Source organism: Arvicanthis niloticus, chromosome 10 (assembly GCF_011762505.2).
Source record: "Arvicanthis niloticus isolate mArvNil1 chromosome 10, mArvNil1.pat.X, whole genome shotgun sequence".
Lineage (NCBI taxonomy): Eukaryota > Metazoa > Chordata > Mammalia > Rodentia > Muridae > Arvicanthis > Arvicanthis niloticus.
The window spans coordinates 68,942,749-68,966,475 of NC_047667.1; the positions used below are offsets into that span (position 1 = coordinate 68,942,749).

A 23,727-nucleotide genomic window follows, 5' to 3' on the forward strand; every position below is an offset into this window, starting at 1 on the left:
TCTAGAATTACCTATGATAGAACTCTACTAACATGTCTAGAAGTAATTTCTAGATTGAGAGTTTCAAGATTGAAAATTTATCAACTGAGCTGAGAAGACATCATAAATGTATTATTTACTTCTGATATAGTTTATACACTAGAAATATTTGAAGCTGTATTGAATTGGATCAGTTTAGTTATTTTTTAAGACAGTTACTTATTGTTATTACTTCATAACACCTACCACACTAGTTTCTACCAATGTATTTTTCTCATAAATCTGAACATTGAAGAGGGCTCAGCTGAGATGGCACACCTATGTACAATATAGCATTAGCAGAGTTAATTCAGTAATATAGACATGGAAGGTAATTGGCCCATATAATGGGAAACTATATGGGCTTGGGCTGGAGAATAGGGCTATGGCCTATGACCCAGTTGAGTGTGTTCAAAGCAAAGCAGTTGTATTCCAAAAACAGAACTCATAAGGAAGTAAAAGAGAAGTAGATGTTGACTTCTGATTTAGATGTAGAAGCCACATAACACAAATCATGCCATATTCTATTTATTAAGTCCATCACAAAAGACTATTAAGGATTAAGATATCAAGACTTTCAAATAGGATTTAAAGTTCAGAATACATGAAGGACATGTGAGAAAGAAGTTACAGTAGCACCATATCTTCAAATATCATGCTGATCGACCATTGATTTTTTTCTTTATTTTTCCCTTTATCTTCTTCCTTGCTAACTTTATCCCTCTTTCATTTTACTTTTTGTATATCTTTCTTACCTGTTACATATTCATTCTTTGATGTTCATTCCTGCTGTCTGTATTCCACTTTCATCATTTATTGTTACCTTATGTATATCTTGTTTACCTGTTATCTATCCAAAGAAACATGATTGAAGAATCACTTTGTCTGGAAGTGTTACAGTTTATAATATGTCATTATTTCTACAAAATGACTGATAGTTTATAAATACTTGCTTTCTTTTATCTACACATAGCCATAAAATGACAAACATAAAATAATACACATAAAATAATCACGCAAACAATATACATAAAATACATACACAGAAAATAAGTATGTATAGAAATTTTCCATGCATTAAGTGGATTGTCTTATGAGAGTCATTTGTTTACTACATATAACTTCCTAGAGAGAAGATATCTGAATAATCAATGTATTAATCATTTAATTATATTAATATATTAATTGTCCTTGTTGTTTACTGTGCTGAAATGTCAGAATTGTTTTTTTGTTTGTGAACAGGTTTGCATTTGGCAGAAACAAATCCTTATAGATTGGCCAGGTAATTCTTAAAATGTAGTTGTTGGACCTATGTATAATCTTTTCCTAGATGCTACATATGTTACCTCATCTATGCACTGACTTGACCCTTCTCTTTCAGGTTTCATAAGGAATTTCACACATAGTCATAGGTTTCTAGCCAGGTAGGATCAGTTTTCCTTCACTGGTAGTTCAAGCAAGGGTCTAAGCTAAGCAGTTGTGAACTGTATTTATGCCTATAGGTCCTGCATTTATGTTGTTTTTTCAATGTTTAACAGTGAAGTTGTTGCTGGGTCTCTGGAAACTTGTGACTAAGTAGTTTTGATACTATATGATTAACAGTTTGACTAAATTGTCATTAGTACCTTGTGATTTTTTTTTTAAATCTCTGATTCTTTCAGTATCTACTAGTATTACAGGTGTTATTTTTCAAAATGTAAATACTCTCCTGAAGAAGCTATGACTTATATAGGGTAATGCCAACTACAAAAAAATGTAATAGCTATATTTAACAGTGACTATCTTGCTCAGTCTTGGCATAAACTCCATATAATATTATTTCTTTATGTCATTCATAGCTTCATGACAGAGTTGGCCATATAGCTCATACAGCTGTAAAAATGTGTTACATCTGGGTCTGCACTGCACTCAGAACTAAAAGCCTTATGTTTTCTGGTATGCAGATTGGTACATAAATCTACCTGTCTAACCAAACTAAAGAACTCTTGTCTTCATCATAGCATGCTAAAGATACAATTTTAACTTTAAAACCAGTGGTCAAAAGATCTTGTTATCTGTTCATTTCAATTCCTATATTTTTATTATGAGAAATGCTGGATTCATAATTTTATAATTACCTACTAAATAATATTATAAGGCAATACTTTTTAAAGGTTATTTTAAAAAATAACTTGCCTTGCACAGCAGTGATGCATCATGTATCTACAGACATCTGCTTTAGGTAACACAGCAGGCTCCAAAGTACACCCTAGGACCTCAGGAACACATAGCGAAGCCACATTGTGAAGCAGGGACTGCCTTCATTTAGACACAGTAGCTCCATGCAGCCATGGCTGACACTTTCCTGGAACATATGTGCTGCCTGAACATTGACTCCATGCCCATCCTGGCCCACATTACTGGCAACATTTGTACCACTGGCCCTGCTTCCTGATTTATGGAGATAGTGAAAGAGATGATTAAGTCTGGACTGAATGTGTCTCAGCTGAATTTCTCTCATGGAACCTATAAGTACCATGCAGAGAGCATCAAGAATGTCCATGCAGCCACAAAATTTTTCCATTCTTTATCATCCTGTTGCAGTGGCTCTGGACACAAAGGGGCCTGAGATCTTGATTGAACTCATCAAGGGCAGCAGTACTTCAGAGGTGGAGCTGAAGAAGAGCTGCTCTGAAGATCACCCTACATAATGCCTCCATGAAAAAGTGTTATTAGAACATCCTGTGGCAGAACTATTAAAAACATCTGCAAGTTGGTGGAAGTGGGCAGCAAGATGTATGTAGATGATGAACTCATCTCACTTCAGAAGAAGGAGAAAGGTGCTGACTACCTGGTGACAGTGGTGGAAAGTGGTGGCTCCTTGGTCATCAAGAAGAGTGTGAATCTTCCTGGAGCTGCTGTGGACCTCCCTGCCATGTCAGAAAAGGACATCCAGGATCTGAAGTTTGGGGTGGAACAGGATGTCGACTTGGCGTTTGTATCTTTCTTCTGCAAAGCAGCTGACGTACATAAAGTTAAGAAGGTCCTGGAAGAGAAGGGAAATATCAACATCATCAGTAAAATTGAGAATCATGAAGGTGTCCACAGATTTGATGAGATTTTGGAAGCCAGTGATGGGATCACGGTGGCTCATGGTGACCTGGGCGTTGAGATTCCTACAGAGGTCTTCCTGGCTCAGAAGATGATGATCAGTTGATGCAACCAAGCTGGGAAGCCTGTTATCTGTGCCATACAGATGCTGTAGAAGATGATCAAGAAGCCATGCCTCACCCGTGCTGAAGGGAGTGATGTGGACAATGCAGGTCTAGATGGAACAGACCGAATCATGCTGTCTAGAGAAACAGCCAAAGGGGACTACTCTCTGAAGGCTGGTTGTATGTAGCACATGACTGCCCGAGAGACAGAGGATGCCATCTACCATTTGCAGTTATTCAAGGAACTCTGCCTCCTGGCACCCATTACCAGTGACCCCACAGCCATGGGCACCTTAAAGGCCTCCTTAAAGTGTTACAGTGGGCCTATTAAGGAAATCACCAAGTCTGGCAGGAGTCCTCACCAAGTAACCTGGTACCACCCTCAGCTCCTATCATTGCTGTGATATGCAATCCCCAAATGGCTTACCAGGCCCATCTGTACCATGGCATGTTCCCTGTGCCGTGTAAGGATGCGGTACAAGATGCCTGGGCTGAGGATGTGGACCTTCGTGTAAACTCGGCCATGAATGTTGGCAAGGCCCGAGCCTTCTTCAAGAAGGGAGATGTGGTCATTGTGCTGACTGGGTGTTACCCTGGCTCTAGCTTCACCAACAAGATGCTTGTAGTGCCTGTAGCTTGATGGTCCTCGGGAGTCCTTCTTCTAGCTCCTGTCTCTTCTCCTCTCCTATCCTATCCATTAGGCTAACAATGTTTGTAGTGCTCACTCTGGGCCATAGTGTGGTGCTGGTGGGCTGGGACACTAGAGAAAATTGCACGGGAAACATGCAGTAAAGTTTAGCTATAATTTTTCATGGCCCTACCTAAGCCAGGGGAAAAGAGGAATGCAGAATAAGAAACCCTCTGAGTTTATCACAAAAGGCAGCACCATCTTTGTGTACTTTGCTCTTATAGAAAGTTGCCCAGAGAATTCCCAGCCCTAGCCTGGAGTCAGGAGACAGCAAGAGCAGGGGTTGAGGGCATGGGGCCCAGGGTTCAGTGATGACTTTTGGCCCTGGCCCTAAATTGCTTTCCTAACAGCTTTGTCTTCCCCCTCCTCCTTGTGCACTCCACTGCTGTCACTGCAGACACTCCACTCTACCTTGTAGTCTGCAGTCTCCAAGCCTGTTGCTATAGTGCCCATCTGAATGTCAATAAACAGCAGCTGAAACCCCCAAAGGAAAAAAAAATTAAACTTGCCTTACCTTCCACCACAGCAGACCAGCAGCTTGTCTGCCCCTCTGAAGCCCTCACAGTCTGAAGAACTCCCAGAAGATCTGCTGCACACAGCAAAACAGGTAAAGGATTCTCCCAAATAATCCCAGTATCTGGAAATGCCAAGTAGTCCAGTAGAATCAGGACCCATTCCCCTCCACTTGAACTTCACTCCCTTTTCAGCCTGTGCCTTCCACCTGGGCAGATCAGCAGCTTGTCTGCTCCTCTGAAGACCCCAAAGGATGAAGGCCTCCCAAGAGATCTACTGTACCCAGGGCAATAGACTCCACATATGAAGCCTTCCAGGACATGAGCTGTAGCCAGGGACACATATCATCATCATGCATGCTCCTCTAAAGACCCAAAAATCTGAAGGCCTCCCAGAAGAACTGCTGCATCCAGGGCCACAGGTCTCCCAGAGACTTGCAACAACCCAGGTACACTGGGGGCAGGCTACAGACAGAGACACCCAGACCAGTTAACACCAGAGATAACCACATGGTGAGAGGTAAGCACAATACCATAAGCAACAGAAGCCAATATACTTTGTCAGTATCAGAACCCAGTTCTCCCATCACAACAAGCACTGGATACCTCAACACACCTGAAAACCATGATACTGACCTAAAATGCTATCTAATAAAGACAATAATGTCCTTTAAGGAAGATGTAAATACAGGAAAATACAATCAAACAGGTGAAGTAATTCAATAAAGTGGACCAAGACCTATAAATGGAAGTAGAAACAATAAGGAAAACACAAATGGAGGTAACTCAAGAAATGGAAAACCTAGAAAATGGATAAGGAGCTACAAATGCAAGAATCAACAACAGAACACAAGAAATAGAAAAGAGAATCTCAGGCATAAAGATACGGACACAACAGTCAAAGAAAATGTAAAACATAAAGAGTTCTCCTAATCCAAAACAGCTAGGGAATCCAGGGTGCACAGAAAAAAACAAAACATAAGAAATAATAGGCATGGAAGAGAACAAAAATTCCCTACTCAAAGGACCAGAAAACATCTTCAACAAAATCATAGAAGAAAAATTCTTCAACCTAAAGAAAGAGACGGCCACAAATGTACAAGATGCCCATAGAACAACCAATAGATTGGACCAGAAAAGAAACTAAAGGACTCTCTACTGAAGGATAACTTTGTCAGAGAAGAAATAAGAAACTAAAGACTTCCTGGAATTCAATGATGATGCAGCATAGGCCAACTTATGGGACACAATGAAAGCAGTGTTAAGGGAAAATTCATAGTACTAAGTGCCCGCTGAAAGAAGTTGGAGAGATTCTACACTAGCAACCTAACAGCACACCTGAAAGCCCTAAAACTCAAAGAAGCAAACACAACCAAGAGCAGTAGAGAGCAGGAAATAGTCAAACTCTGGGCCCAAATCAACCAAATGCTGGTTCTTTGAGAAAATCAACAAGATAGATAAACCCCTGGAAGAACTAACTAGCAGCACAGAGATGGTGTCCAAATTTACAAAATCAGAAATGAAAAAGGAGACATAGCAACAGAAACTGAGAAAATTCAAAAATCATCAGATCCTAATACAAAAGCCTATACTCAACAATCGTAGAAAACTTATATAGAATTGATGATTTTCTGGACAGATACCACATACCAAAGTTAAGTCAAGAGCAGGTAAACTATCTAATCAGGCCCATATCCTTTAAAATGTCACTAAAAACCTCCCAACCAAAAAAGGCCCAGGGTCAGAGGTCTTTAATACTGAATTCTATCAGATTTTTCAAAGAAGACCTAATACCCAAACCCTTCAAATTATTCCATAAAGTAGAAATAGAAGAAACACAATATAATTCATTTTATGAAGCCATAATTACTCTGATACTCAAACCACATGAAAACCCAACAAAGAAAGAAAACTTGAAACCAATTTCTCTTATGAATATTGATGCAAAAATAATAAATTTTAGCAAAGAGAATCCAAGAACACATTAAAACCATCATTTACCATGATCAAGTATGCTTCATCCCAGGGATCCAAGGTTGGTTCAATATAATAAAATTCATTAATGTAATCCATTACGTAAACAAACTCAAAGGGAAAAAACTTACATGATCATCTCAATAGATACTAAAAAAGCCTTTGACAAAATAGAACACCCCTTCATGTTAAAAGTCTTAAGCTTCTCAAGAAAGAAAACAAAAAAGACCTCCAAAAGGGAGAGGTGTCATATGCTCATGGATTGGTAGGATTAACATAGTAAAAATGGGCATCCTACCTAAAGCAATCTACAGATTCCATGCAATCACCATTAAAATTTCAACACAATTATTCAGAGACATGGAAAGAGCATTTCTCAAATTAATATGAAAAGCAAGAACTTGGATGGTGCAAACATTTCTTAATACTAAAAGAACTTCTGGGGGAGTCACCATCCCTGACCATAAGCTGTTCTATACAACAATGATGATAGAAATTGCTTGGAAATGGTACAGAAACAGACAGGTTGATCAATGGAATAGAATTGAAAACTCAGAAGAAAAAACCACATGTTTATGGACACTTGGTCTTTGATAAAGAAACCAAAAGTATATAATGAAAAAAAAAAAAAAAAAAAACACCTTCAAGAAATGGTGCTGGTCTACCTGGAAGTCAGGATGTAGAAGAATGAAAATAGATCCATACTTTTCACCTTTCACAAAGCTCAAGTCCAAGTGAATCAAGGACCTCTACATAAAACAAGATACACTGAATCTAATAGAAGAGAAAGTGGAAAGAGCCTTGAACTCATTGACAGGGGTGTGAGGCCTTACACAGAACTACAGTGGGTCAACCTCTTAGATCAACAATTGATAAATGGGACCTCATGCAAAATACACTGTGAATAGGACAAATTGGCAACATACATATTGGGTAAAAACATTCACTACTATATCTTATACAGGGCTAATATCCGAAATATGTAAAGAACTCAAGAAGCTAACCTCCAAAAACCAAACACCCGGTCAAAAAATGAGGCATAGAGCTAAACAGAGAATTTACAACAAAGGAATCTCAACTGGCCTAGAAGCACTTAAAGAAATGTTCAAAGTTCTTAGTCATCAGGAAAATGCAAATCAAAATGACACTGAGATTCACCTTATAGCAATCAAAATAGCTAAGATCAAAATCTCAGGTGACAGTACATGTTGATGAAGATGTGGAGGAAAAGGAACACTCCTCCTTTGCCTGTGGGATTGCAAACTTTTACAACCACTCTGAAAATCAATCTGGATGTTCCTCTGAAAATTGAAAGTAGATCTACCTGAAGACTCAGCTATATCACCACTTTTGGGCACACACACACACACACACACACACACACACACACACACACACATCCATAGCAGCCTTATTTGTGATAGCCAGAAGCTGTGAGCAATCCAGATGTCCCACTGTAGGAAGCCGTGGTCAGTGGTTATACGTTCGCCATTCCAAGATGGCGCTGGCATCATGTCTTCCCACTAGTAAACAATTAACTGCGCAGCTGCAAAGGCAGAAAGCCCGCCAAAGTCACTGGCCAATCCCGAGGCGTAATATTGGGTGATGAGTGAACAGTCAATCAGAAGTGAACACGTCACTCTAGGGTGTATTTAAGTGGTGCCTCTTCCTGCCTTTCCGTCTTTTCCACTTTTGCTGTTACAAGAAGTAAAGCCTCGTCTGTAGTGATACCAGATTACTGCCTCTGTGTCCTTCTTCGCTGGCGAAGGGGACACAAAAGAGGTGCGCGCAACATCCCATGATGGAAGAATGGATACAGAAAATGTGGTTCATTTACATAATGGAATACCATTCAGCTATTAAGGGCGAGGACATCATGAGTTTTGCAGGCAAATGGATGGAACTAGAAAGTATCTTCCTGAGTGAGGTAACTCAGACCCAAAAGGACATGCATGGTATGTACTCACTAAAAAGTGGATATTAGCCAAAAATGTACCTAATACTTAGCATAAAATCTATAGAACTGAAGAAGGTTAACAAGAAGGAGGGCCCAAGTGAGGATGCTTAACTTGCACTTGGGAGGAAGAAGAAATTAAACATGGGAGGCAGGAGGAGGGAGGGACCATGGTGGGAGAGGAGAGGGGAATAGGAGAGAATTATCAAGTATGGAGGTGGGGGTGGGGGGGAGAGAAGAGAAGTCCTGAGGGTCAGCACAATGAATGGAAATATGCAACAGTAGGGTGGATGTGTTGGAGGTGAAGGGATCCTCTAGAATGTACCAGAGTCTGTAAGGTGAGAGCCTTTCATAACCTTAGATGAAATGCCCAACAATAAAGAAAGGAAACTCATAGAGTTCACCTCAAATAGAAAGACAGGGCATCAAGTGGAAGGATCAGGTTGCCATTGCACAGTCAAATACTCTGACCCAGAATTGTTCCTGTCTAAAAGATCTACAGGGACAAAAATGAAGGAAAGGCAGTCCAGTAACACACCCAACTTGGATACATCTTAAGAAGTGGCTGTGAAGCCTGACATCATTACTAATGGTATGGTGTTCTTACAGACAAGAGCCTAGGATGGTTCTCCTCTGAGAGGCTCAACAAGCAGATGACTGAGATGGATGGAGTTACTTACACCCAACCATTGAAATGAAATAGGAGACCCCTGTGGTTGAATTGGGGAAAGGCTCAAAGATACGAAGGCTGAGGGCTACCATATAGGAAGACAATCTATACTAACCTGGATCCCTGAGATTTCTCAGTCATTGAGTCACCAACCAGAAAACTTAACGAAGCTGCTCCAAGTCCCCCAACACATATACAACAGAGGACTGCCTGGTCTGTCCTTAAAGGGAAAAGGCTCACCTAACCCTTAAGAGACTTTAGGTTCCAGCTAGTGGAGAGGTCTAGGGGATGGGGGTCATCCTCTTGAAGATGGGGGATCTTGAAGAAATGGGATGAGGAACTGTGGGAAAGTGGTCTGGAAAAGGGTTAACAACTGGACTACAAAAGATAAAGTTAATAAAAAAATTAAACTTAATACCAGTTTATTGATCAAATTATTAGACCTACAACTGTTTTAAGAGTCTTAAAGTTGGTATATAATCAGTAGGAGTAAATAGATTACCTTAATTTGTAATGTTCTTATTGAGATAATAAAAACTAGAATTCTTTAAATGATCAAAAGTATTTAAGTGATAATTAACATTAGATCTAAAAATGAGGAAAATGTAAAGATTTCTTTGTAAATAAGAATAAAATGAAAAATAAAATTATAAATAATAGGATGTTATATCAAGCCATTGATATTAAATACTCTATGCAAATTATTATTGATTTTAATTGAAACTTTTGCACGTTAGATAAATGTTTGTCTTAATGTGGGTTCCCCAAATCATTTTTAAGATAAGCCACTCTAATGCCACATTAGTCAAAACTAACAGGAGAGTGACCCACCTATCCACTCAAATACCTCATTCCCTAAACTTGGTTATCAAACACCCTTTCAACACCTTTACCACTATCTTATCACCTCATCAGCTGGCTCATGGCCTGGCCCTTGCACCCAATACTGGTAGACTCCGAAGGCCACTCTAGTCAAAATGCACCCAATACTGGTAGACTCCAAAGGCCACTCTAGTCAAAATATCAGGTGAGTGACCTACCTATCTGCTCAAATATCTCACTCACTAGACTTGGTTACCAAAGACCCATTCAACACCTGTATCACCATCTTACCACCTCACCACCTGGCCCATGATCAGACCCTTGCATCCAATTCTGGTAGACTCCTTCTGCTCAGAAGTTGTCCACACTAGTCAGAAGAATAGAGATTCCCTGTTCTACCAAAGCTAAGCTAGCTGCCAAAAGTTCAGTGACCAATCTGCTCAGAGACTCCCTAATGGAGCAAAGGTTAAGCCAGCCACTAGACATCCAAGCCACAAAGAACAGAGGGGCAAAGAGAATACAGAAACCAAGGAACAAAACACAATTTTGTAACCCTGGACTTTTCTACCAGTGCCCACATTCCCATTTTAATGACTATGATATTTTTTATATATGAATAAATGCCTATGCCAAATGATTTGGCTTGTTTCATTTATTTAATAACCCATTTATTCTATTCTCAACCCTGCCATGTGGTTAGTTACCTCTCTTTAGGTTCATGTGACTGCATTCCTCAGAGTTTGGGGTGAATTTCTTACCATGCCTGACCTTGTCCCAGAAATTCTGTCTGCTGGCTGACCCACCATCAATATCCTGCTACAGCACATTGGCTATTCATCTCTTTATTGACAGGTGAATGTTTAAGAGATTCTCTATTTCCCCCTTTTAATCTAAGAAAAGTCTCTTTATCTTAAAAGAATAAACTATATACAATATTAACAGTTATTAAAAATATCAGGTAAAGAACAGGAACCTTCCAGTTTCCATCTGTTCCCTGAACTGACCCAGTGCCACAGCACTCTACACACAAATACCACTGGGAGAAAGCTGGTCTCCCAGGAGTGCTGACAAATCTATGAGCACAGATAAGACCTCTGCGTCTGCTCAAATTCCTGGTCCATAAAAGACCCATCCACAGACAACAGGTCACAAGAACCGAGGAACAGCCAGGGACAGGATCATTCCAGTTTCCATTTTCATTCTGGAGTTGACCCTGTGTCACAGCTCTCCATACCCAAATCCCTCCCATAGAGAAATTTGGCATGCTGACACAAAGGCTTGCAGGAGGAACTACAGTCAGAGACAGCAAGACAAGCTTCACTAGAGATAACCAGACTTCTTAGCAGAGACTATAAAAGCCAGAAGATCCTGAGCAGATGTGATATAGACCGTAAGAGAACACAAATTCCAGGTCAGGCTACTATATCTAGCAAAACTCTCAGTAACCATAGATGGAGAAACCAGGATACTCCATGACAAAACCAAATTTACACAGTATCTTTCCACAAATCAAGCCCTACAAAGTAAAACAGGTGGAAAACTCCAACACAAGAAGGCAAACTACATTCCAGAAAAAGCAAGAAAATAATATTCTTTCAATAAATCCAAAAGAACACAGCCACACAAACATATTTCCATATCTAATAACAAAAATAACAAAAAGCAATAATAACTTTTCCTTATTATCTCTTAACATCAATGGTCTCAGTTCCCCAGTAAAAGACATAGATAAATAGACTAACTGATGGGATACATAGACAGCATTTTGATGCATACAGGAAACACACCTCAGAGAAAAAGACAGACACTACCTAAGACTTAAGGGTTGAAAAACAATTTTCCAAGCAAATGGTCCCAAGAAATAAGCTAGAGTGCTCATCCGAATATCGAATAAAATTGAAGTTCAACCAAAAGTTCAATAAAAGATAAGGAAGAACACTTCATACTCATCAAAGGAAAAAAAAAAACTACTAAGAAGAACTCTCAATTCTGAATATTTATGCTCAAAATGCACCCATTTTCATAAAAGAAACTTTACTATAGCTTAAAGCACACATTGCATCACAAACAATAATAGTGGGAGACTTTAAGACCCACTCTCATCAATGGACAGATCATATAAGCACAAACTAAACAGAGACACAGTGAAACTAACAGAAGTTGTGCACAAAATGGATTTAACACTTATCTATAGAACATTTCTTCCTAAAACAAAAGAAAATATTTTCTTCTCAACACCACATGGTACCTTCTCCAAAACTGATCATATAATCAGTTATAAAACAGTCCTCAACAGAAACAAGAAGATTGAAATAATCTCATGCATCCTATCAGATAACAACTTACTAAGGCTAGTCTTCAATAACAACAAAAACAACAGAAAGCCCACATACATATGGAAGCTAAGCAATACCCTACTCAATGATAACTTGGTCGAGGAAGAAATAAAGAAATCAAAGACTTTTTAGAATTTAATGAAAATAAACACACAACATACCCAAACTTATGAGACACAATGAAAGCAGTGCTAAGAGGAAAATTCATAGCTTTGAGTGCCTCCAAAAAGAAACTGGAGAGAGCATACAATAGCAGCTAAACAGGACACTTGAAAGCCATAGAACAAAAGGAAGCAAATACACCAAGTGGAATAGATGGCAGGAAATAATCAAACTTAGGGCTGAAATCAACCAAGTAGAAACAAAAAGAACTATACAAAGAATCAATAAGACCAGGACCTGGTTCTTTGAGAAAATCAACAAGATAAATAAAACCATAGCCAGACTAACCAGAGGGCACAGATACAGTATCCAAATTAACAAAATCAGAAATGAAAAGAGAGATACAACAACAGAAACTGAGAAAAGTTAAAAAAATCATTAGATCCCACTACAAAAGCCTACATTCAAAAAATCTGCAAAATCTGAATGAAATGGACATTTTTCTAGACAGATACCAAACACCAAAGTTAAATCAGGACCAGATAAATCATCTAAATAATCCCATAACTCCTAAAGAAATAGAAAAATCATTAAAAATTTTTTTTACTTAAAAAAATGAAAAACAAAAAACAAAAAAAACCAAACCCTGACTAGTTGGGTTTAGTGCAGAATTTTATCAGACCTTCCAAGAAGACCTAATACCAATACTCTTTAAACTATCCCACAAAATAGAAACAGAAGGAACACTACCCAATTTGTTCTATGAAGCCACAGTTACGCTGATACCAAAACCACACAAAGACCCAACAAAGAAGAGAACTTCACACCAAATTTACTTATGAATATGGATGAAACATACTCAATAAAATTCTCCCAAACTAATCCAAGAACACATCAAAACAATCTTTCACCATGATCAAGTAGGCTTCATTTCAGAGATGCAAGGATCATTCAATATGTGGACATCCATTATTGTAATCCACTTCATAAACAAACTCAAAGAAAAAACCACATGATCATCTCATTCGATGGTGAAGAATCATTTGACAAAATTCAACATCCCTTCATGGTAAAAATCTTGGAAACAGAAGGTGTTCAAGGCTCACACCTAAGCACAGTAAAAGTAATATACAGCAAACAAGTAGCCACATCAAACTAAATGAAGAAAAACGTGAAGCAATCCCACTAAGATCAGGGACTAGACAAGGCTTCCCACTTTCTCCCTATCCACTCAATATAGTACTTGAAGTTCTAGCCAGAGCAATTAGACAACAAAATGAGGTCAAAAAGATTCAAATTTGAAAGGTAGATCTCAAAATATCACTATTTGCAGATGATATGATAGTATGCTTAAGTGACCACAAAAATTCTATCAGGGAACTCCTAAAAATGCTAAACAACTTCAGTAAAGTGACTAGATATAAAATTTACTGAAACTAATCAGTAGCCTTTCTCTACTCAAAGGATATACAGGCTGAAAAAGAAAATAGGTAAATGACACTCTTCAAAATAGTCACAAACAATATAAAATATCTTGGTGTGACACTAACCAAACAAGTGAAAATTTATAGTACAAGAACATCAAGTCTCTGAAAAAATAAATTGCAGAAGACCTCAGAAGATGGAAAGATATCCCATATTCATCGATTGGTAGGATTAATATAATAAAAATGGCCATCTTGCCAAAAAGCAATCTACAGTTTCAATGCAATTCCCATGAGAATTCCAATTCAACTCATTCTTCATAGTGTTAGGCTTCCTATATCTTCAGATAATGTTGGTCATTCTCAGATTTCTGATGGGATTGAAGACTATAGTCTCATAGTCAACCAAGGCTATTTACATTGAGAGAACAGATTTGAGAGGATGGTTTTCAGATGGCACACAATCTAAAGCCAGGACATAAGTCAGGTGTAAAATTCTAAGTCATAAGACAGGATATATGACAATGTTCTAATTTATTGAAGAAAAAAAAAAAGATGGACTGGGTGTTAGGTCTATCTTGTACTTTACAAATTACAAAATGATAATAGTTGTGCTCAATTTATATTTGAAAAAAAGGGTTTGGTTTTTTGTTAGAACAGAAAGGTGGAAGTGTTGTGGATGGCCCTGGTGCTGCCTGTATTTTGATGCTAATTTGGATCTCCTGGGAAGGATTGTGGATGAGGAGTGAGTCAGGTACTCAGGTGACTTCTTGTCAACCATCCCCTAATGAATAAAGGATCCAATCACTGTGCAAGTAGGTGGGACTTCTGGGTTAGATGGGGAAGAAAGGAAGAGGAGAAAGAGAGGCTCTTTTGGATGGGAACAGCATGAGAACAAGGTGTAGCTACTAGTATCTCCTGGTTTCTTTGGCAAATCTGCCAGGATTTGCCACTGGAGGATTTAGATTTAATATTAGATACAAGATTAAGATTCTAGTTATTGCACCCAGAGATTGAGTTACCATTGTTTCTGAAATAAGTTTTTCTGGTGTTTTTCTCCCCCCCCCCCCGGAAGTTCTACTGGGTTCTAGAGAGAAAGGTATGGTGGTAAAGCATGGATTTGCCAGATGTGCACCACAAAGGCCATGGGGTTTGAAGCATGGAATGGCATGACAGTGACTCGCCAGTGGAAACTTAGCAAGATGGGTGGAGAGATTTTGGAACTCTGAGTTAGAGAGTCTCCTCCAGATAAGAACAGGCTAGCCCTTGCCACCAATGCATAGCCAGCCAGCTTGCCAGGGCAGGGAATAGCTGGGTGTAGCTTGAGAAATTGCAGATCATTTTTACTATTTCTCAAAACAACTATACAACACAGCAGGTCTAGAAAAAGCAGAAAGGGCCTTGGTTACTTCTGGTCTGGGCCCAGGAACTGAGCAGAACTTGGGTAGCAGCTCTGCCCCCAATCACACAGAACCCAGAGGAAGTGGAACTCCCAGGAACTCTAACCCAGGCAGTATCTTAGGTAAGCAGACAGCAACGTCCGCCCCAAACAGGGAGTAACTGGGACCCACAAGGACCCAGGAAGTCACTCTAGGCCTGGAGCACTGGTACCTTCCAGTCTGGGCCAGAGCACTGAGCAGATCTTGGGTGGCAGCTCTGCCCCTAATGACTAAGAACCCAGAGGAAGTGGGGCTCTGAGAGCTCTAACCTAGGCAATATACTGTCTGCACCTGAGGACTGAGCAGATTTTGGGACCCAGCTCTTACCCCAGTAGTTACACCCCACACAGTTCTGATAAAACAAGATAATAGGAAAGACAGGCTCCAGTCAGAGACAGCACAGGTAGCACTAAGGAGATACAGATGGCAAAAGGCAAGCTCAAGAACATAAGCATCAGTAACCCTGGGTACTTGGCATCATTAGAACCTAGTTCTCCCAAACTAGAAAGTCCTGAATTCCCCATATCACCAGGAAAGCAATATTCAGATTTAAAATCACTTCTAATGATGATGATAGAGGACTTTAAGAAGGACATAATAAACACTCTCAAAGAATTTGAGAATACAGGTAAACAGGTAGAAGCCCTTAAAGCGGAAACACAAAAATCCCTTAAAGAATTACAAGAGAACACAACCAAACAGGTGAAGGAATTGAACAAAACCATCCAGGACATGAAAATGGAAGTAGAAACAATCAAGAAATCACAAAGGAAGACGACCCTGGAGATAGAAAACCTAGGAAAGAAATCAGAAGTCATAGACACAAGCATCACCAACAGAATAAAAGAGATAGAAGAGAGAATCTCAGGTGCAGAAGATATCATAGAAAATATTGACACAACTGTCAAAGAAAATGCAAAATGCAAAAAGTTCTTAACACAAAATATCCAGGAAATCCAGGACACAATGAGGAGACCAAACCTAAGGATAATAGGTATAGATGAGAGTGAAGATTCCCAACTTAAAGGGCCAATAAATATCTTCAACAAAATTATAGAAGAAAACTTCCCTATCTAAAGAAAGACATGCCCATAAACACACAAGAAGCCTATAGAATGCCAAATAGACTGGACCAGAAAAGAAATACCTCCTGTCACATAATAATCAAAACACCAAGTGCACAAAACAAAGAAAGAATATTAAATGTAGTAAGGGAGAAAGGCCAAGTAACACATAAAGGCACACTTATCAGAATTACACCAGACTTCTCACCAGATACTATAAAAGCTAGAAGATGCTGGAGAGATGTCATACAGACCCTAAGAGAACACAAATGCCAGCCCAGGCTATTATACCCAGCAAAACTCTCAATTACCATACATAGAGAAACCAAGATATTCCATGACAAAACCAAATTTACACAATATCTTTCCACAAACCCAGCATTACAAATGATAATAGCAGGAAAGCTTCAATACAAATAGGGAGATTATACCCTAGAAAGAGCAAGAAAGTAACCCTCTTCCAACAAATCCAAAAGAAGATAGCCACACATGGATAACTTGACCTCTAACAACAAAAATAACAGACAGCAACAATCACTGTTCTTTAATATCTCTTAACATCAATGGACTCAATTCCCCAATTAAAAGACATAGGCTAATAGACTGAATACATAAACAGGACCCAGCATTTTGCTGCATGCAGGAAACCCACCTCAGTGCAAAGACAGACTCTACCTTAGAGGAAAAGGCTGGAAAACAATTTTTAAAGCAAATGGTCTTAAGAAACAAGCTGGAGTAGCCATTCTAAAATCTCCATCCCGAGAACACAAAGGGAGGAACTCATGGCTCTATCTCTATAGGTAGTTGAGGGTGGCATTGACAGGCATCAGTGGAAGTAGACAGCCTTGGTACCTGAAAGTTTGGATTCCCTAGTTTTGGGGAATTGCAAGAGCAATGAGGCAAGGAGGGAATGAGGGGATGTTGGGAGCACACCATCATAGTAATTGGAGGAGGGGGGATGGGGTAAGGGGTTAGGCATCAGTGGAAGTGGAGGGACTTGGTGCCTGAAAGTTTGGATTCCCTAATGTTGGGAAATTTGAGAGCCGGAAGGCAAAAATGGGAGGATGGTGGGAGCACACCCTCATAGAAACTCCCAGAATTATATAGATTAGATATGACAGAGGCAGGCTGCCAGAAGACTGAATTCCAGAATTCAAACAAATAATTATCTTGATACTAAAATTTGTTTTGAGAATTGTATATTGCAGAATATATAGCCTTGGTATATCTACTCATCGGGCAAGCTGAGCAGACCTGCTCGAACCTCTGATGTCCTGGAATTCCAGCTGGATGCAGTGAAGACACAGTGTCGGAAGCTTATCAATTTACTCTTTCCCTTGCCCCTCTTCGAATATCTCAACACCCATAATCAGCTTGAAGAAGTTAATGAAGAGTCAGTGGCCCTATTCCCTGGGCTTGGGGACTGAAGTGGTTAATATTGGGCTGTCTTTCTAGGGAAAAGTAGTGGTTTTGTTGGAACAGGGAGTATTAGCTAAGATTTCTTGCATAGCCATAACCTACTGGTAGAAATATGTATAATTGTTATTAAGATGAAGTTATAATTTCTTAAATGGTACAAAATTTACTTTGATTTCAAATTTAAGGTTTTTATTGGTATGAGCTTCTTATTGATATAAAAGTGAGATTAATATTGTTACTCTCAGGCATTGTGCCTGTATATCACATTTAGGAATACAAGGCTTAGACCCAGTCCTTCTTTAACTTTTTAACTGATTTGAGATGGTTAGACTGTGAGTTAAGAGCCTATAGCAAATTCATGGCTTTGAGTTTATTGTTAGGGTGTTTTCTACATTTTCTTTAGAAATAGCTGAGAGGAGTTAACAGATTGCCTTACATTAATGGATAGTTGGTTTTCAAAATGTCAGAAATCCACAGAATTAACATTACAAACATTTCTGTATTTATGTTCATTTTGATTAGAGACCTGTCTGCTCCTGACAGCTTCCTGTCTTGGATTCTAAGAAGAAACTGAGCATCCTTGGAGTTATTCTAATTATGGTGAGACACCACTAGGCAAGAATTGCCTCTTTCCATCTACAGACAAATTCCTGTCCAGAAAAGGACACACTTGTAGAATAGTTGACTGATTATATCTGCCAAGACAGAGTAATCAGCCCTTAATAATTCTGCATCACTAGGTCTGTCAGATGATCCTGGGCCAGAAGGCTGAAGATCAGATGCTCCAACATTCTGTAGTATAGGGACTGTCCAGGTGTTCAGTGGTCTCTATAAATTGGCTAAGTTTTAGAAGCTATGCTTTGTGCTTCCCATAATTTCAGTTAACTCAGTCATTCTGGATCTCTGACGGGGTTGAAAACTTATAGTCTCATAGCCAATCCTGGCTATTTACTTTGAGAGAAAAGATTTGAGAGGATGGTTTTCAGCTGACATTCATTCTAAAGCCAAGAAAAAAAGCCAGGTTCAGTTTTTTATTTAGGAGAGATGACAGAGGTTCTGGTTAGTCAACAAAATGATGGACTGGGTATTAGGTCTATCTTGCACCTTACTGACATAAATTGGTATAGTTGTTCTCTAAGTTTATTTTGAGAGAAAAGTTTTAACAGGAAGGGTGATATGTAGGAAGATTTAAAGTGGGAGGAGTTTGGAGAGAAAGAGGAGGAGTAAGGAGAGGAGAAGGAGAAGTATAAGAGGAAGAGAAGGAGAGGAAGAGGAGAAGGAGAGGAGGAGCTAGGTGATGAGAAAGAGAGAGAGGGACCAGACATGGAGCAGATGTTCACATGTCTTTACCAGTCAAAGATAGTTGATATATCTAGGTTGGGTATTAGGTTACACTTTTGATTGATATTGAGCATTACTAAACTTATAAAGTCTTTGGTTAACATTTAAAAAATTTTATAAAAGCAAAAAGGAGAAGGGGGCATGAGATAGGGGTTTTCTAGAGAGGGGAAATGGGGAAAGGGGATGGCATCTGAAATGTAAATAAAATATCCAATAAAAAAACCCCTGTATTTCCAGAAAAAAGAAGAAGATAAAAATGAAAGGAAAAAAAGAGAAAAAGCAGAAAGGAAAAACACAGATGTACTGTCTCTTCATAAAGTCTTGCTTGAACTATGTGTTTATTTTTCTTCAGCACAAAAAAATACATTTGCTTGTTTGTAGTCAAGTTTGATGCATGTTGACACTAAGGTGTAGATTTTCAAGGAAGTCATTTTAAATCTTTGAAAAAGGAAGTAAATATAACATTATTTAAATTGAGAGAATATAAGCAAATGGTAGAGATTTACAGATGAGATGGCACATTAATGACAGATAGACAGAGCCCTTCAGTACAGGAAGGACTCTATAATGTATAGAAGGAAATCTTACAGGCAATGAAAGACTGTTAAAATGTGTCACCATAGAATGGACAAAATTTTGAACTATGGGTAATAAATGCTTCTAATAAATTATATATCTACGAGACATATAAAATATGTCTACTATTGTAATAATATGTGTAAGTGAACTGCTCACACTATAATCATGCTATTTATTCCATAGCAACATTTCAAATATTTTCATTAAATAGTTGTCTTGTGAATGTTAAGAATAGTATACATATTAAAAGTGCATGAACTTGTAAACCAGAGATGTTTTTCACCAAAAATAACATAAAACAGACATGTCTAAAACATTATTTTGTAGAATATTCATCACTTTATGATACTGTCTTATTGCTGAGTAAATTGACATTTCAAGTCATAAACACGTTTATGAAGTCAAGAGTGTAAAGATTTGTTATTCACCATGGATGCTTTTTCTCCAATGTCACTTCAGATTTCACAATATGCCCTCCAACGACAGATCGTACTTTGCCTCAAAGGGATTTTTCTGACATTAAAAGAAGCTGACATACTTTTATCAATTTCTGTGTCATTTTCCCAAAACAGCTATTTCAAAGAATACTGACGGAGTGCACGTGACATCTTTTTCATGTAGCTCAGAAGGCACCCGGGGAAAGGTTATCAGTGTGCTGGGCTGTGAAAGTATGACCTGGTGCCAGTTGTCATTGAAAAAATACAGCAGCCGCGTAATCAGAGTCAGTAGTGCTACCCAAGTGTACTATGTATGAGATAACTTCCTTGAAGGTAAAGAATAGTGTGCCATTCAATAATTGCCCTATATACATTGTACTGTATCATTTATCAATAATAAAAACCACCAACAAAATGGCCCTTGATTATGGCAGAGTCTGACTTTGGACACAAGTTTTGCATTCCTCATTCTGGATAAGGTTAAATTGTGAAGAAGTTCATGTATATATTTCTAAGTCAAAGTAAAGGGCTCTTTTTCAGTGCTGTAAAATACAAGGGAAAAAACAAATTTTGCAGACAATGAGATTAAAGTATCCTCTTACAACACTATAAAAAAATCATTCATTCTACTTGAACCCTGTCTTTATGAATATTCAGTAAAATGGGGGGTTTATAAGAAGGCCTTTAATAGTAATTCTTTACAATCTTTCAGAAGTAAAAAATGTAAAGCAATTTAGGACATCAGTTCAAAGACTTTTAAGGCTTATGCATTTTCAGATGACAGAAATGAAAATTTGGGTACTCTTTCTGACCATTTTTTAAAAATTTCCCTTTTTCCATTTTTTTAATTGAAAATAGATTCTTTCTTCCTACAATTCATTCTAGCCACAGTTTCCCATCCCTCTACTCCCACCCCACATCATTCTTTATAAAATAAATACAATAGTCTTCAAAGTACTTCAAATGAAACATCCTGTATTTTAGTATGAGCAAGAATGTGAGTATAATTCTTATCTATTCACCAAAGGAAACAGTGATCCATTGTTCTCACGTTGGTCAAATATTTGAAGTCAGTTAAATGTGGGTAATTATAGTCTGTGGGTGTGTGAATTTGCAGCAGATTTTTAGTCTTTATATTTTAAAACCATTGAAGTAAAATGAAAAATTCTCTTTTATATGTTGCATTTATCAGAAGAATAAAACATAATAGACTAAGTGACCTTTTAAAATTTGCCTTTTCTCATTATGTAATATTCACGATTCTTAGCATTGTTCTTTTATATGCCTCCTACTAGGATGAGAGCTTAAGGTATAATAGCCTAAATTACACATTGTCAAAAGATTAACCATTACCACATCTGTAATAACTATAGCAGAGTGACTAAACATCTTGGTATAATTATGACACTGTCAGACAATTTTACAGTTTTTTAGAGAAAAGTGAACTGGGCAGATATGATATTTTTTAGATGAATATTTGTTTTAGTAAAAGAATTATACATATACATATATAGGAAACATATGCAAAACAGAAGCAGAAGAGAATCGAATTTTGGGGAATTGTTGTGGCCATAAAACAAATAGAGTTATTTATTTTGACACTGTTATATCACTATTAAAATTTCTCATGGAGCCAAGTATGTTGTCATAGACCTGTAACTTAATCATTGAGGAGACCCAGGTAGAAGGATATCTTTTATTTCAAGGCCAGCCTAATATACATATTGAGTTCCAGAAAAGCTAGGACTATGTATGGTATGGTATGTATGTATGTATGTATGTATGTATGTATGTATATATGTATGTATATATGTATGATAGAAAGATCCAATCTCAACAAATAAAAACCAATCAGCCAGTTAGACAACAATATTCACCTGATCTTGTTGAAATAAAAATTTTAAAAGTATAAAATCAGTTTTACAGATATTAAGATCAAAATGACATTACTTTAGATGAGGAAACATTGATAAAATAAAGATTTGCACAGGTTGGGGTAGCTATGTTGAAGAATGTATTCAATTTGGCCTATTTGAAAATATATTACTCAGAAAATAGGTGATGATGGAATTTTTACTTCTAGGGGCATAATTTGCATGAATGCTGGTTTCTGACTGCCAGGTGCAACTGAAGTATGATGTCTGAAATTTGCTTTGAACTTACCTTAACTTAAAATAAGCTGTGAGCCAGGATTAGGGATATGGAACCTGAAGATGCTACCTCCTCTAACCAGGCAGGATCCACAATGGAGGGATAAGGATACCAACTCACCTACAAAACATTCGATGCAAAATTTATCCTGTCTACTGAAAATCAGGGACAGGGATGAAGTAGAGACTGAGGAAATAACCAATCCATAACCTGCCCAACTCGAGACTCAACCTATGGGCAAGCACCAGTCCTTGACACTACTAATGATTTTCTATCATGATTGCAGACAGGAATCTAGCATGGCTTTCCTGAGAAGCTCCAACCTGCAGCTGATACAGACAAATGCAGATACCACAGCCAGAGGATGGAGCTTGGGAACTCAAAGGAAGGAATGCAGCCAGAAAGGGATAGTACCTTTACAAAAAGACTAACAAAGTCAACTAACCTGGACTCTTGAGGCTCTCAGAGACTGAACCACCAACCAAGGAATATACAGGGACTGGACCTAGGCCTCCCTACACATATGTAGCAGATGTGCAGCTTGGTCTTTATGTGGGTCCTGAACACCTGGAGAGGGGATATCCCAGAATTTTTTGCCTGTATGTGATTTTTTTTCTAGATGGGCCTGTATTGTCTGGCCTCAGTGTGAGAGGATGCACCTAGGCTTGTATACTTGACATGTCAGGATGGAGAGATGATCAGTTTGCATCAACCTGATGGATTTAATAAACAAATTCTATGTGTAAGTTAGCACTTTGGGATCATTTCTTAATTAAGTTGTCCTTTATCTGCCATTCATTCTGTTTTCATGTTATTATATTTTACCAGCTTCAACATGTTGATTGAAAGGCTCACAATTTACATGTTGAACAAGGATGCATTTAATCTGTAACAAATAGCTAAAACAGGCTTTCACATTCATATTCTAGCCTCTTTAATTGCTTCAATCAGTTTGATAGCCTTTACAGTCTGGGATCAAGTTGCCTAAGTTTATAAATGATAATTTTATATGGTAAAATAAATTGCTATAATTTATTGTTGAAATTTAATATCATACATAATATGACAGGTAGAATTTAATAGTGAACCAAAACTGTAAATTACACCACATACTCCTTTAAAAGACAGTCATGGCCTATGCATGCTATATTCCTAGATCAAGTTTCAAAACACTTTATCTTGTCTTTTCCCTTAAAATGAAGAGGCTAATTTCCCTAGTTAGGATTTTTGTCAGTTTGGTACTAGCTAGAAACATTAGGCAAGATAAAAACCTAATTTTTGAAATGGATTTATGTATAAAAAAGGGGGGCTGCTCACAGTGGTGTAAAAGACTATTAAAAATAAGAACAAGATTTTGGTCTTATTAGAGACACTATTGGCTACCCTTCAATGTAGCCATTGTCCACTGCCCAGGACTTCTAAAGGACAAGGATGAGAGGGAAAGAGGCAATGAATGGGCTTGTGGCAGAAATTTCCCTGTCAATCTATTTGTAGCAGGAGGCCTGTGATTGGATAGGGAAAGGGGAGGTGGAACTAAGGGTGGCAGAGACAGGGATGCAGGGAGAAACTCTGGGAGAGTGAGAAAGGTGAAATGGCAGCAGAT

The 23,727-nt window shown here is 38.2% G+C and overlaps 1 pseudogene; it reads left to right on the top strand.

Annotated features, from left to right (window-relative positions):
- The first annotated feature begins 342 nt into the window (after positions 1-342).
- Positions 343-8,469, top strand: LOC117716042 (pyruvate kinase PKM-like; annotated as a pseudogene).
- Positions 8,470-23,727: the final 15,258 nt, after the last annotated feature.